The sequence below is a fragment of the Camarhynchus parvulus genome, chromosome 2 (genome assembly GCF_901933205.1).
Source record: "Camarhynchus parvulus chromosome 2, STF_HiC, whole genome shotgun sequence".
In the NCBI taxonomy this organism is placed as follows: domain Eukaryota; kingdom Metazoa; phylum Chordata; class Aves; order Passeriformes; family Thraupidae; genus Camarhynchus; species Camarhynchus parvulus.
Window position 1 is genome coordinate 14,026,915 of NC_044572.1, and position 12,971 is coordinate 14,039,885.

Here is a 12,971-nt window from a genome sequence, read left to right on the forward strand (position 1 = left end):
CTTAAACACCTGTGTTGGGAGGATCAGCCTTGAGGAGATAAGGAGAAACCTTTTGGGAGAGAATTAAAGTGTTGTGCTGGTAGAAGTGCTGTGGCAGAGGCTTCGGAAATGCTGGCAGGGCGATAGAGCGGTCAGATGGGGCCCTGTGTGGCCGGGGGCTCGCTCTGCTCTGTCGCAGCAGCTGTGCAGTCGCAGCCTGTGCTGTGCCATGCTGGAGCACAGCTAACGCGGCAGAGCGATGCCGCGCTGGGTGCGTGCATGGGAACAGCTCTGTCTGCCCCAGAACCCTCCTGCTGTGCTGGTTTCCCCCTTTCTGACCCGGAAAGCATGACCTGTTGTTCCTCTGCCTTACAAAGGCGGCCACATTTACACGATTCTGCCGTCGCTGTGTCCCAAGTGCCGCCAGTTCCCGGCCGGGAGGTGCCTGGGGAGCGGCGGGGCCGGGAGGGGGAGCTGCGGGCTCGGCGCTGCCGGCCCGGCCCGGCCCGGCCCGGCTCGGCCCCGCCGGGATCGCTCCTGCGGCCGCGCCGGCGCCGGTGTCAGCTGGGGACAGCCGTGCTGAGCCGCGGGGATGGCTCTGGGCGGCCGGGGGTGGCCGTGACGGCTGGGGATGCTCTGGACGGCTGAGGATGGCTCTGGGCAGCCCGGGATGGCCCTGGACGGCCGGGGATGCACTGGGCGGCTGAGGATGGCTTTGGGCGGTCGGGGATGCTCTGGACGGCTGAGGATGTCTCTGGGCTGCCAGGGATGGCCCTGGGCGGTCGAGGATGTCTCTGGGCGGCCGGGGATGGCTTTGCACAGCCAGGGATGCTCTGGGCGGCCGGGGATGCTCTGGACGGCCGAGGATGCTCTGAGCGGCCGGGGATGGCCCTGGGCGGCCGGGGATGGCTTTGGACAGCCGGGGATGCTCTGGGCGGCCGGGGATGGCTCTGGGCGGCCGCAGAGGAGGCGATGCTGGCTCTGCACGGCGGGGAGGGCGCAGCGCGGAGTGGCGGCGGCGCTGCCCGGGGAGGCGGGTCAGGCGTCTGCCCTGCGCTGGCAGATTTGCTGTTACTTTTGGAGCTCAGTCAATAGGCTGACAGCACTTTTTTGTGCGGATGTAAACAAGGCTGCGAGTAGGGTGGGTGTCGTTCACGCGTTGTTTGTCCTAAATTTAGAGGGAAACATTCTGCCTGTTCATTAATAGTTAAAATAAGACTGATTCCACCCCCCATCCCCCGAAGGATTCGGTTATTCCATAAAATGCTTCCTGTATTATGTTTTCCTAAGGGTATATGGGTCTTTATCTCTAACATGTAATAAACTTCTCTTCATCCTTCTCTAGTACCATTAAAGCCACAAGGCCTTTGTTGTAAAAGTAAATTAATGAATAGAAATGTTACAACAAGAACAGAAGTACTGTGTTTTCCCTTCATCATGCATCATCCATTTTAATTAGACGAAAGGGTGGTGAGTACTGTGACAAGAGTCTGGAATTAAAATCATTAATTGATGTCAAGCTGACGAGAGACTGCTAACATGAATTTACTGACAGCAGGAAAGAAATTAACCTTATTACTTTATTTAGTACATTGGGACTATTTATTATTCTTTCCTGTGTAAGTTCAATGTGTTCTGTTAGTGATGATAGAGAAAGACAAATAATTAATAAAACCTACATTGAGTTTTATTACCTCCTATCAATGACATTGGGATGAAAACCACATCAATAATTTACAAAAAACAAACCCACCACATCCTTCTAATCAATGTAACTCATCAAAACTGTTGCAGCAATATTTTTGATATTTTAGATGAGTATAGCAGGCTATGCTCTCTAGCCAAGTGGAATTGCAAAAGTGATTTGATTTAAAACCTTGCCTTAGTTTCTTAATGTCAGTGTTTCAAAAAATGAAACATATTTTCTGCAGCAATGACATTGATTGGAATAACTGTCTGGTTTGATCATCATTGGAAGGTCAGCCTAACAAAGATGAGTTTTAATGTTAAGCATCTTTATTCTTTAGATGAAAGAGTACAGCAGTGTCTTACAGAATGACAGCAGCATCCTATAGATAATTTGTGACCCAAAGGTCATAATAAAAGAATAGAGGGAAGGTCATCCTGTAGTAAAGGCCATCTGGAACTGTTAAAGTATCAGATGGAGTAGGGGGCTGAACAGCAGGACACTCTTGGTGTCTTTCCAGATTTCCCGAGAGACCATAATATTTTTATTGGAAAACCCCAACTTTTTTCCCCCTTAAGCAAAATATTTTCATAGAACAGTTTCATCTTACTTTAAGGAAAAAAGACAACATACTGTGATAAGGAAAGGATTTTTGTTTCTTACAATGTCTAAGAGTTATCTGTGTTTTTGAAATAACTCAAAGATTCAGCTTTACTTTTGCTGCTGCTGTATTTTGATGCCACTTAACAGCTTTCAGAAAAACTGTTAGCTCTAAAACCATTATTACTGCAAACATTCAGAATATAAGTAATTAGTGACATTTTCCATTAAAACTTTCACCTTCTTCCCAGCCTGTAACAGAGGAGAGGAAAAATTCCTCAGTGATCAGAAAATCAGAGCAATATGTTTCTCATTCTCACTTATTTTGTGATGGGGTCTGCTTGTCTCAGTTTCATGGAGATTTGTAGCATTGTTTTTGGCAGTGGTTTTTAACATAATGGATAAGGGTGCAGGATATGAAAAAAAAATCAATGGCAATAATTTTTGGAAGAGAACACAGAAGTGAAGTATGTGAATATTGAGCTTTGGAAGAACATTTCAGGCCAGTTCCACTTCATAAAAATACTGACTTTGGGAGTTATGTAAATTGAAGCCTTTGTAGAATAATAGTTACTGGAGTAGTTTTTCAAACAAAACACCACATATTCTCTAACTACATATTGTAATTATAGAGATTTTAAGACATCATGCTAAAAGCGTATTTTCTCTATTATTTTTCTATAGTGATTCAACACATTGCACTGGGCAAGGTCTAGCCAAGTATCAGCCAAGTCCCTTGCAATATATTGAAAAAAACATAATTTAGGTTGTCTTTATAATATTCTGTGTTATAAATTAGTTTAAGGTGTCTTGTAGATCAGATAAATTAAGTACTCTCTTAGACATATTAGTTCAAAGCAAGAGCACTAAATGTTTCACTTTAGAATGCCAAGAACTTCAGGCTAAGGCAGCAGCATGTCCTCTGATGTCATAAGGATTCTCCTTTAGTGGCAGAGTTACTGTGGCAAAGACTTCTTTGAGAATTAAAATAGCTGTATCATAGTTACTAACTCACTGAACTTATTCTTGCTGAATTGAACAGAACTCAAAACCTGTTAGGTTTTCTGCACTGCACTACAGAACTCTGTTTGACAGTAAAACAAGGCACTAATCCTACTCTTTTTTCTAATTCTTAAATGTAGCAGCAAGTATTTGACCAGCCAGAAAGACACCTGATGATGCATCTGTAACAGGCAGATCTGTCCTCCCTCCACAGCACAGCTGCAAACTTTATTTTGTAACAAGTCACTAGAAGAAACCCTTTAGAAGTTATGAGACAGCTGGCTCTGTTTCTGGTCATGCTAGAGATTTGTGCTGTCCTTACTGTGACCCAGTGAGGTTTTAGAAGTGAATCCTCAGAGGTGTTGTAGGTGTGAATTTGAGGGTCCTGAGCTAAGATATTGACTTATAAGCTATATTCTTTATTGGTTTGGGGTTTTTTTTCTTTACCTTTCCTTTCATCTTCAGTGTATGAGATTCACATAATCCTTGCTTTGTTGTGAGGTTTTTCATTTTTTTGTGTCCCTTCATACTGTTTCATTTTCCATCTTCCAGATTAGGCTATTTTATACATAGTACTCCAGAAATACAGAACAATGGACCTGAAATAGAGCTAGCAGCAGAATGTTGTACCCACTTTTGTTACTGGACTTCAGCTAGAGGATCATGGCTGGTGGATAGGCTCAGCTCAACCAACTGATAAGAGTAGCTCAACCTCCAGTTGCTGCCCCCAGTATCTGGGAATGACTGATTTGAATCATGGTATGATGTCTGGTGCCATTTGAAATGTGGTTTGCTTATGTCATTTGCTTCTTGCACACATGGGAACAGCTGCTCCTTACACATCTAGCTGCAGAATTCAGATGTTACCTACCAGTGCTGCTCTCTGGAATTATTCTCCAATTGGGGAAAAAAAAAAAGTACTGGAAGAAATAGTCCAAGCAAGTCTGCATGAAGGCAAGCAGAGCCTTTAAAGCAAGGAGGAATGAGAGCAGGAGCTTGTGTTTCAGCAATAGTTGAATATCACGGTCTCTTCCTTTCTACTTCAGTCCAGCAGAAGAGCTAAATAGGAGATTAGAGCTAAGATAATCTAATGATGAAGAACCTGTTGTCATAGGTGTAAATATCAGCCTTTCTGGCCAGTTTTGTTATGCAAAAGACAAACTAATTTCCATTTTACTTTCAGACAGAAATGATGGTCTTTGATGCAACATGATACCCAGCAGGGTAACAGTCTCATTTGCTCGTTTGTGTGATCCTCCACTTCTGGGGTCACTGATCCTTGGATCAGACATGAAAATAAGGACAGAAAATTTCAGTCAAGGTAGTGTTTGTTCTGGAGACAGGAGGACCAGTGCTGCCTGTGTACCTGCAGCATTCTCCTTTGGTTGAAACATACGTATTCTTTAAAAAAAGCACAGCAGGCGAACCCTCCACCCTAAAATGTGGCAGACTGTTAACTGTAAAGTAGGCTGAAAGCTCCATTGAAGTGTAAGTAAGATAATTTGCAGATTTTTTAACCCAAAGTAAGCAAGGATTTTCGCTTGTTTACTGCAACATCCACAGAAAGCAGATACTGACAAACCTGCTGACATGGATGGGTCTTCACTTCGTAAAGACAAAGGGTGAATCAAGAAGGTCAGGTGATAAGGAAGGATGGGGGTGAAATATATGAGATTCCACAAGGTTAGAGGAAATAATTTTAATGTCTCCTTTAGTTTCATCAATGTCACTTGATTTCAAATTGGTGTTTGCACTTCACCTGCTCATATGCATAATATTTACTTTCTCTCCTGCATTTTTTCATTTCTTTACATCTTCATTTGTATTTTGCTGCCTTCTTTAATAGCCTTCTTTAATATAACTCCTTATAAAAATGAGCATAATGTTCTCTCCTTAATATATTAGGGCACTTAAAGTAATCACCTTATCACCTTTATCCTTCACCTTTTTTTTCTTTTTTAACTGCAGCCCTCCTGGGTTGTAGCTCATTAAACGTTTTTGAAATTCTCATGCATCTCTTCTGATTTGAGGAGGGGGGATCTTCAGAGAGACAGTAAGTACTATCACATATTCTAATTGGCAGATAGGCTGTGATTGTTGAAGGAGAAAGAAAATTAAGACTGTCTGATTATGTAGATACATTTCTTTAATTTAGAGATGATGGGCAGCCTTTTAAATGAAAAAAATGTAGTCCTTGTTATATTTCTCAGCTGTTGTAGAACCAATATGTAGGAAATATAGGTATGTAAAATTTCTATGTAGGTGCAGAATTATAGATCTTAAAGAGAGACCATACCACTTTTTCAAGGTAGTATCTGCAGGGTGTGCCATTCCTGCAAGATGTTTGTTTCATCCTGGTGGTTTTTTTGGTTGTTTTTTTTTTTTTCTTTTCCCCAGTTTACAATAAACTCTACAGCTTCCTATGGCAGTCTTTTCCACTGCCTTTTGTTTAGGAAGTTGCCCTGCTCACAGTATCTTAATTATTCTTGCTTCAGTTAAATACTTAACACATTATTCTTTTCCTCTGGTGTTTGCAGATGGCTGTTTTGTCCCCACTCTGTCTTTTTCTTCCCCAAACAGCTTGATGTTTCTGACTCATATATGTTACCCAGTAGAACTTCCAGATCCATTCTTGAAAAAGCAACTCACAGGGTTTTTTTCTGTGTTTAATTGATTGTTTATTTATTTGAACTATGTAAATTACCTTCTAGTTGCTGTTATTTAAGTTAATTCTATTTTTGTAGCCTACTCTGTATTTCAAGAACATTTGAAATCTTAATCCTTTCCTCCAAAGTTCCTTCATTTGGGTTTTCTGCAGATTCACTAGTGTCCTAATTAATAATGAAAAACCCTGAGTAAATTCAGAGTGATCCACATAAAAAATATCTCAGTCTGTGCATTCTGGTGACTGTGAATCTATTCTCTAGATACTCTGTAGGAGCAGCCTTGTTCAACCTATTGCATCCATCCCATAGCTGTTTTTCTTAGCCTGGGACTGTTTCTGCTCTGTTCACAAGGCCATTTCCCGTGTTTTAGAAGGGAAATCTGATTGACTTAAACCACATCTGTTCTTGATAACTCTATGGTGGCTACTGCTTGTCCCATTATCTCCTCTGTGCTTACCAGTAGTTTACTTAAGAAGGGATTGAAGTTAAACTCATGAATCTTTAATTCTCCTCCTTCTCTGAGGTATGTTTGACTTTTCCTAGTTTTTTAGTATTTTAGCTATCCTCAACAAGTTCTCCTAGTTGCTGAAAAATTCTGAGGCTGCCTCAGACAGTTGTGTGTGTCAGATGAACTTCTACTACCTTAACCAGTTTCTAGCTACTTTTTTTGCTGGTATATTGAAGATATTTTTGTTATTGGTGGTAGTCAATTATGCTGGTCATTTGCTTGCAGTCAACCATTTCAGTGTAGACAGATGCAAAGGGAAAAACCATTAAGCCTCAGGTCTCCTCAGCATCATCTGTCAATATCCTTCCCTCACTGCCACGCAGGGGAGCAACCCTTTCTTTGCTCTTCCTTTTACTGCTAATGCAATTACTCAATGATTTATTGTCATCTTTAAAGCTCCCTGCTACTTTTATTTCACATTATGCCTTGGCCTTTCTGATTTTGTCCCTGTATGCTTGTGCAAACTGACTACATCTTGCATGTGTTTCCTCATGTGTCTGAGGTCAGAGGATGGTCATATTTCAGTCAACTGGTCACACATGTATATCTATAGCAGATAAGGCAGAACTCTTAATTTTTTTTTAATGACTTGAGAAAGTTGGGTCTCTAGGCCTTTCAGTTTAAAAATCGTACTTACATAGCAGTATTTTCTGACTTTTTAAAAAAAGTTTTGAATGAAATGGGGGGAAATGAGGAAGAGGAGGTGTCTTTCTTATTTACAAGCTGTGGCTGTTGGTGGCCAGGATTATCCATAGTGCACAGTGATCCTTCAGAATGATTTTCCCAGGGAAGCAGATGGCTCTGCTGAGGGTGGTTATAACTGTGATAACTGAGTAGCTCTAATCATGGCAAGAAAAGCTAAGTGTCATATGCCGGTTCAGAGTGAAATCACAGTAATGCCTATAATCAAGGTACCCTCATTAGAAGACTAGTTGTCAGAAAAATTCTGCTTGGCTCCAGACAAAGGTCAAAGAAAAATAGAGGAGAGGACAAACTCCCATATTTGATGACTTGATTGCCAAAAATTAGAAAAAGGGCCATTAAAGCCCCGAAGGCAGTAGAGAGGGTTGGGGGAGGAACAGTGAGACCTGGTGTGCTGTGCCTGCAAGGTATTTTTCACTAGCAAAGAAGGAGGGGACAGATTTGACAAGATCTGGCTGCTGGCCAATGCACTTTCTGACCTCTTTATTAGAAACGATATCTGGCAAAAATTGGACTGAATGTGTTCATCCCGCTGGACTAACTTGAACAAGCTGCCTGGCTTTCTAAACGTGTTGTTGTTTTTCTCTGTTTCCAATCCATCATCCCAGCGCATGCCAGTCTGATGGTAGAAGAACTGAGAACTGGCAGCCGTGAATGGCTTGTCATTAAGCTTCTGTCCTTACACAATGCTGTTTCCATCCTTAATAAACATTGTCAGCCATCTCACATATGTGGAACTGCAAGCGTTCAATACTGATTTTGTAAATGAGTGAGTCTCGGTGGAAAAGACGAGGGTGTGGATTATCACTTGGGCAATAGCTGAATCCTGGCAGCAGCAGGAGGATTAATTGAATTGACCAAGCAATTGCACACCAGAAACAGCAGCCAACTTTTTTTCTGCTCTTAGGGGAGGACATTGCTGCCATTGCAGTGGCAAATGTAATGTACTAGCCATGAATATCCTTCCCATGCTGTGTTCATCAATTAAGATAAGTAGTGATTTTTTGCAAGGACCTAAATCACTAATATGAAAAAATCCAAACAAAGGAGACTGAAGGTCTTGGGGGATTTGGGATATACTTATATTTTACTCCCAACTTTAGATGAAATAAGGGCTGATTTCTTTTGACAGCTTTGCTTATTCACTTTTACCAGCAACAGCTCATCCAGCTCCCTGGATTTGACTTTTCTGTTGCTGAAAAAAGTTAAAGTATAGTTTAGAGAACTGCAGTAAACATTTAGTTCAGGGTGGAATTGAATCCCAAATTAATAAGACTGCTTAGTACCCACATATGTGTTACATGGCTAAATGCCCTTTGTGGTCAAGGAAGGGCTACTCAACACAGTTGGTAGAGCCTGGAGAAGGGTTTGGCTTCACCTTAAAATGTCCATGTTACAGATGTTCAGCTGAACTGTGTGCTGGACCATGCAGCAGCTGCCTGATGTGACTGAATCTTGACCAGCTCCCCTGGGAGTTCAAAACATACCTTGATACCTAAATTTAGGTATCTAAAATGGTAGATGCCTTCATCTGAAAGCTGAATATCACTCACAGTTTATAAGAAGGGAACGAGGTAGCTGCTGTTTCCTGGGGACAGCCATGCAAAACGCTTTTGCCTTGTTTTTGCGACCACCATTTCATGTGCATAGGAATTGCTGTACAATGGGTATGTCTATCATTACTGGATTAGCTTGCAATGAAAATCTCTTCTAACAATTATAGGAAGTTCTGCAGCTAACAATATTGTCATTTGAGGCAGTTATCATTAGCTTTTGAATTGAATGGCACACAAATGCATGAGGATAGTTTATACCGAACATTATAATTTGAGTCTCAAAAGTATGACAGTGTGTTGTTGACATTTTCAGTGTTAACACTTCAGCAGGAAGGGTTTAGAAACTTCTTGGGGTAGCTTTTGTATTTTTAAAAGTTCAGTTTAAATACTGAAAAATGGATTAGCAGTTTCTGCAAAAACTCTTTGACGACTAAAAGAGTTATGTGAACGTTAAGCATTAGCATTATTATTATTGTTATCAAACCACCACAAAATCCTTAGGACGGCCATAAATCCTCAAAATTAGCTGATCTGAAATCTCAGACATAGGTATTTTTATTGTGCCATGTCATGAAGGAATACAATTCAGTGAAGACAGCTTAATACACTTATCCACATTGTGAAACCAAAGCACTGTGGTCCAACACTTCTCCAGATGCTGGATTTCATTAGTGGGGGTGTTGCTGATTACGACTGAAGCACACAGTGATTTCTAGGTTCTCATCGGTGCTGCACAGTGTGTTAACATAACCATTTTAATCTTCCCCACAACAGTCTGCACTGGCATTTCCCATATCCATACTTGATGTGCTATGTGCTAACAAATGATTTAGGGCGCATCAAGCATATACACACATGAGCACACAGAGGGGCCAGCATAAAATACAGCATCACATTAAGTTCAAGTCCTTATATAAAAATATATTCAGAGTTAAAAGCTATTATAATTCAAAAGGGATAGTGCAGTATTCAGCTGAGAGCTCTTATTCTTTTCAAGAGTATGCCTACATATTTTTCCCTAGTCGTTTGGTTCCTTCAAGCTGAAAGACATAATGTTTAAATGTGGTATGTCCTTGGAAAGGCAAATCCAAACATATTTTAAACAATATTCAGAAATACGTTAGGCAATTCAAATACTTATACTTTTGTCATGTGAAAGTGCTAGCATTTTTACACTGGCTTAAATGTAAAGCACAAAAGAATAATTAAGAGAAAAAATGGTGACATTTTGGGTTTCAGTATAGTCAAACACTTTATACCTTTAATTTTAGTGTTATCTTTTGTTAAATGTTATTGCAAACAGTTACTGGGTACTTTGTTTATAATTAACAGGAAGATTAATGTGTTTAGACTCTGATTTTTAATACTATGTATGTGTATTAATACGTTGTATTAGCAATTGTAGAAAATACTCTAAAAATTTCCTGGTAGATGTGGACCTAATTACTTCCATAACACTTCAGCAATCAGTTCTTTCCCACTTGAATGGGAATAAGTATCCCTCATGGAGCCATGCATGGGAAAACCTGAATGCTCTGGCTGCAAATGGCTCAGCTTCCAAACTATTAAAGAGCCAATATGCAGATGCAGGAGAAAAGGTGGTTCACATGAAGCAGGGAACTCATGTCTGCACCTGTGGGGAGTGATGTGATCTTCATGTTCACAGAAGGTCACTGCCCTCTCCCATAGCAGTTTGTGTAACAAAAGCAGATATCACCTGTAGCCACCAGGTAATTCTGTTTTATAAGCACTTCAGGTAACAATGTTTTCTTCTGATTGAATTACTCTATGCCACATTATTGTTACACTGTCTGATTTCATGCACTGAAATTTTGGTTATCTAAAATACATGGATTTTTTCCTTCAAATTGATGTCAGACAGTGTTCCCATATGTGATGATAAATTATCCATTTAAAGGAAACTTAAAGCTACCAGTGTCTAAAAAAATTCTGATCTCCTATGCTTCTCCCATTCAGAGGACAAATATAAGTAGATAAATACATTTCTTCACAGAGTAAATAATACTGGACTACAGATTGGGAGGTAAACTACAGTGAGAGGAATCAACATGCACAGGTGATTTTCAGACCTGCTTTTCCTCCTACATAGATACCTTCCAAGTGATTAAGGCTGTAACACTTCTGAATTAACAGTTTTGGGGTATTGGAGAAGGTAAAATATATGTTTTTATTTTAAAATAGACCTGCAGAAACCCTGTTTAAGTTTGAAATGAGTTTTGCATTTAAATTTGAGTCCCTCTCCACTGTAAATTAAACAAAAACCAATTCCAGTCTGATGTTGCTGAACCTGTAGAGGAAAATTCTCTCAGCTGACTAGTGTTACAGTTTTCATTTCCATTTTCCCTATAAAAATAAAAAGCAACCAATAAAGAAAATAATTTTAATATTTGCAAAATTAAAAAGTTATGTTAGTTTAAAATGAACTTTTAAATTTTTTTTTCTTTTCACTGTGACTGAACATGGGGCATGTAAATGGATCTTTGAACCATCAGTGTAGGTGGCTCTGTCTGTTGAAGGTAATTCAGTCAATCACTTGTATCCCAAATCACTATCTATGGTCAATACTTCCAGGATTTGTGGGGGAAAACATGTCTGTGCATCCCTCCCTGTATTCCCTTATTTTTTATGGTGATCTTTGTAAAGGAACAGTTTCCTTGGGATTCAGTCTGACAAAGAGCCATTTCTGATCTTCACATACCAGCTCTGGGCTGAATTCACATGCTTGAACAGAGATGACTTGTGTCATTTGGGCTGTCACAGTCTCTGGGACTTCAGCATGACCTGGGAGAGTCCTTGCCCAGCAGCTGCAAGTCCATCAGGATTAGCTGGGGATGTCAGGTGGCCAGAGCTGCTTATGTTGTAGCAGCTTAATCAAGGCTGGGTATCCAAGCTCCCAAGGAAGGCATAAGCAGCAGCATCAAGAGTGTCTCTAGAGTGACTTCTTTCATTCTCTGGCGCATGTATGGTTCCTGACTGGAGTCTGCTGCCAACAGCTCCTGGCCACCATAAGGGGAGCCTGCACATGTGGCTGCTCTGAGCTCACCTACTGCTGCCACTAGGATTTAATGACTTTATCTGCAGTCTGAATCCCACCCTTTGTGTAACCCCTTTTGTTTTTGTAAAACTAATCTTGAAGGCCCATTTTAAAATTCCCAAGAATGTCAAAGTTACCTAACTTTAAGGCTTTTCTATTTTCAGAAGAGTCGAGGCTTGCTTTCAAAAGAGACAGAGGCTTTGAATGGGCTGTTCTTGTTGAAAGTTGGCAAATAAGATGTCCTTGGAAATGGCACACAGCAGAGATGCATAGAGCTGCAGTCTGCATGGATGGATGCTGTCACTCTGTAGCCATGGCTGTATTAGATGAAAAAGGAGCACATTTTACTAATGGAAGGGAGGAGACAGCTTCATTTTGCAATGATGACAGAGCATTAAACTGGTCTGGGACGACAGTGTAAAGGGGGGTGTGGTCAGCTGGCTGTGCATATGTGTGTGCAATACATCAAATTTAATAAAATACCAAAGAGACTTCGAAGCCCTGATCAAATTTTTGTAATAGCTTTATGTGCTTTTGAAAGTATGACCTCTGCTCGATTTGTGCTTGTCAGATTCCTAAATGTCATCTGTTTCTATCTGTCACTTTTTATCATGCAGCTAAATTAGTGCACATAGATATAAACCCTGTCCAGCATCACCTTTCATTTGTAACTTTAACACAAGGCACTTTCTGAGAAGATGCAGCCTGCTTTTGAGAGATGCCAGATTCCGTTTGTTTATATTTTTTAAAAAGCATGCACATCTCAAAGGAATCATACAAGAATCTGCTTCTGCTGTTTACTGCATGCATGCAAACATAAATATATCCATATATTCTATCCCTACACAGTTTTTAAATTCTGGAAAAAAAATTGTAGTATTAAGCTAAGAAAGTACATTAAATTCCTCTCTAAATACATGCATTAGAACCATTAAATCTGGTAAGTTTTAATGGAGTACAATACAATATGAATGATGTCAGGCCAGGTAATAGCACAGGCATCCTAGGAAGCATGAAATGATAGATTAACTCTGTTTACCAGCAGCCATGGCTAGTCATTATTTAGCTAATAATGAAACAAAAGACAGTGGATAATCAGATGTACTCCTTAAAACCGATGTTGATTGTTAGCATTGTTCAAATCTAGGCTTCAATGTCCAAGGTAAACTTGAGACCACATGGCAAACTGAAACTGGAAACCTTCACGGGTTTCCAT

General features: G+C 40.4%; 1 protein-coding gene across 11 annotated transcripts in view; it reads left to right on the forward strand.

Annotated features, from left to right (window-relative positions):
- Window positions 1–12,971, forward strand: part of PARD3 (par-3 family cell polarity regulator) — a 444,905-nt gene that overhangs the window by 333,159 nt on the left and 98,775 nt on the right. The window lies entirely within an intron of this gene.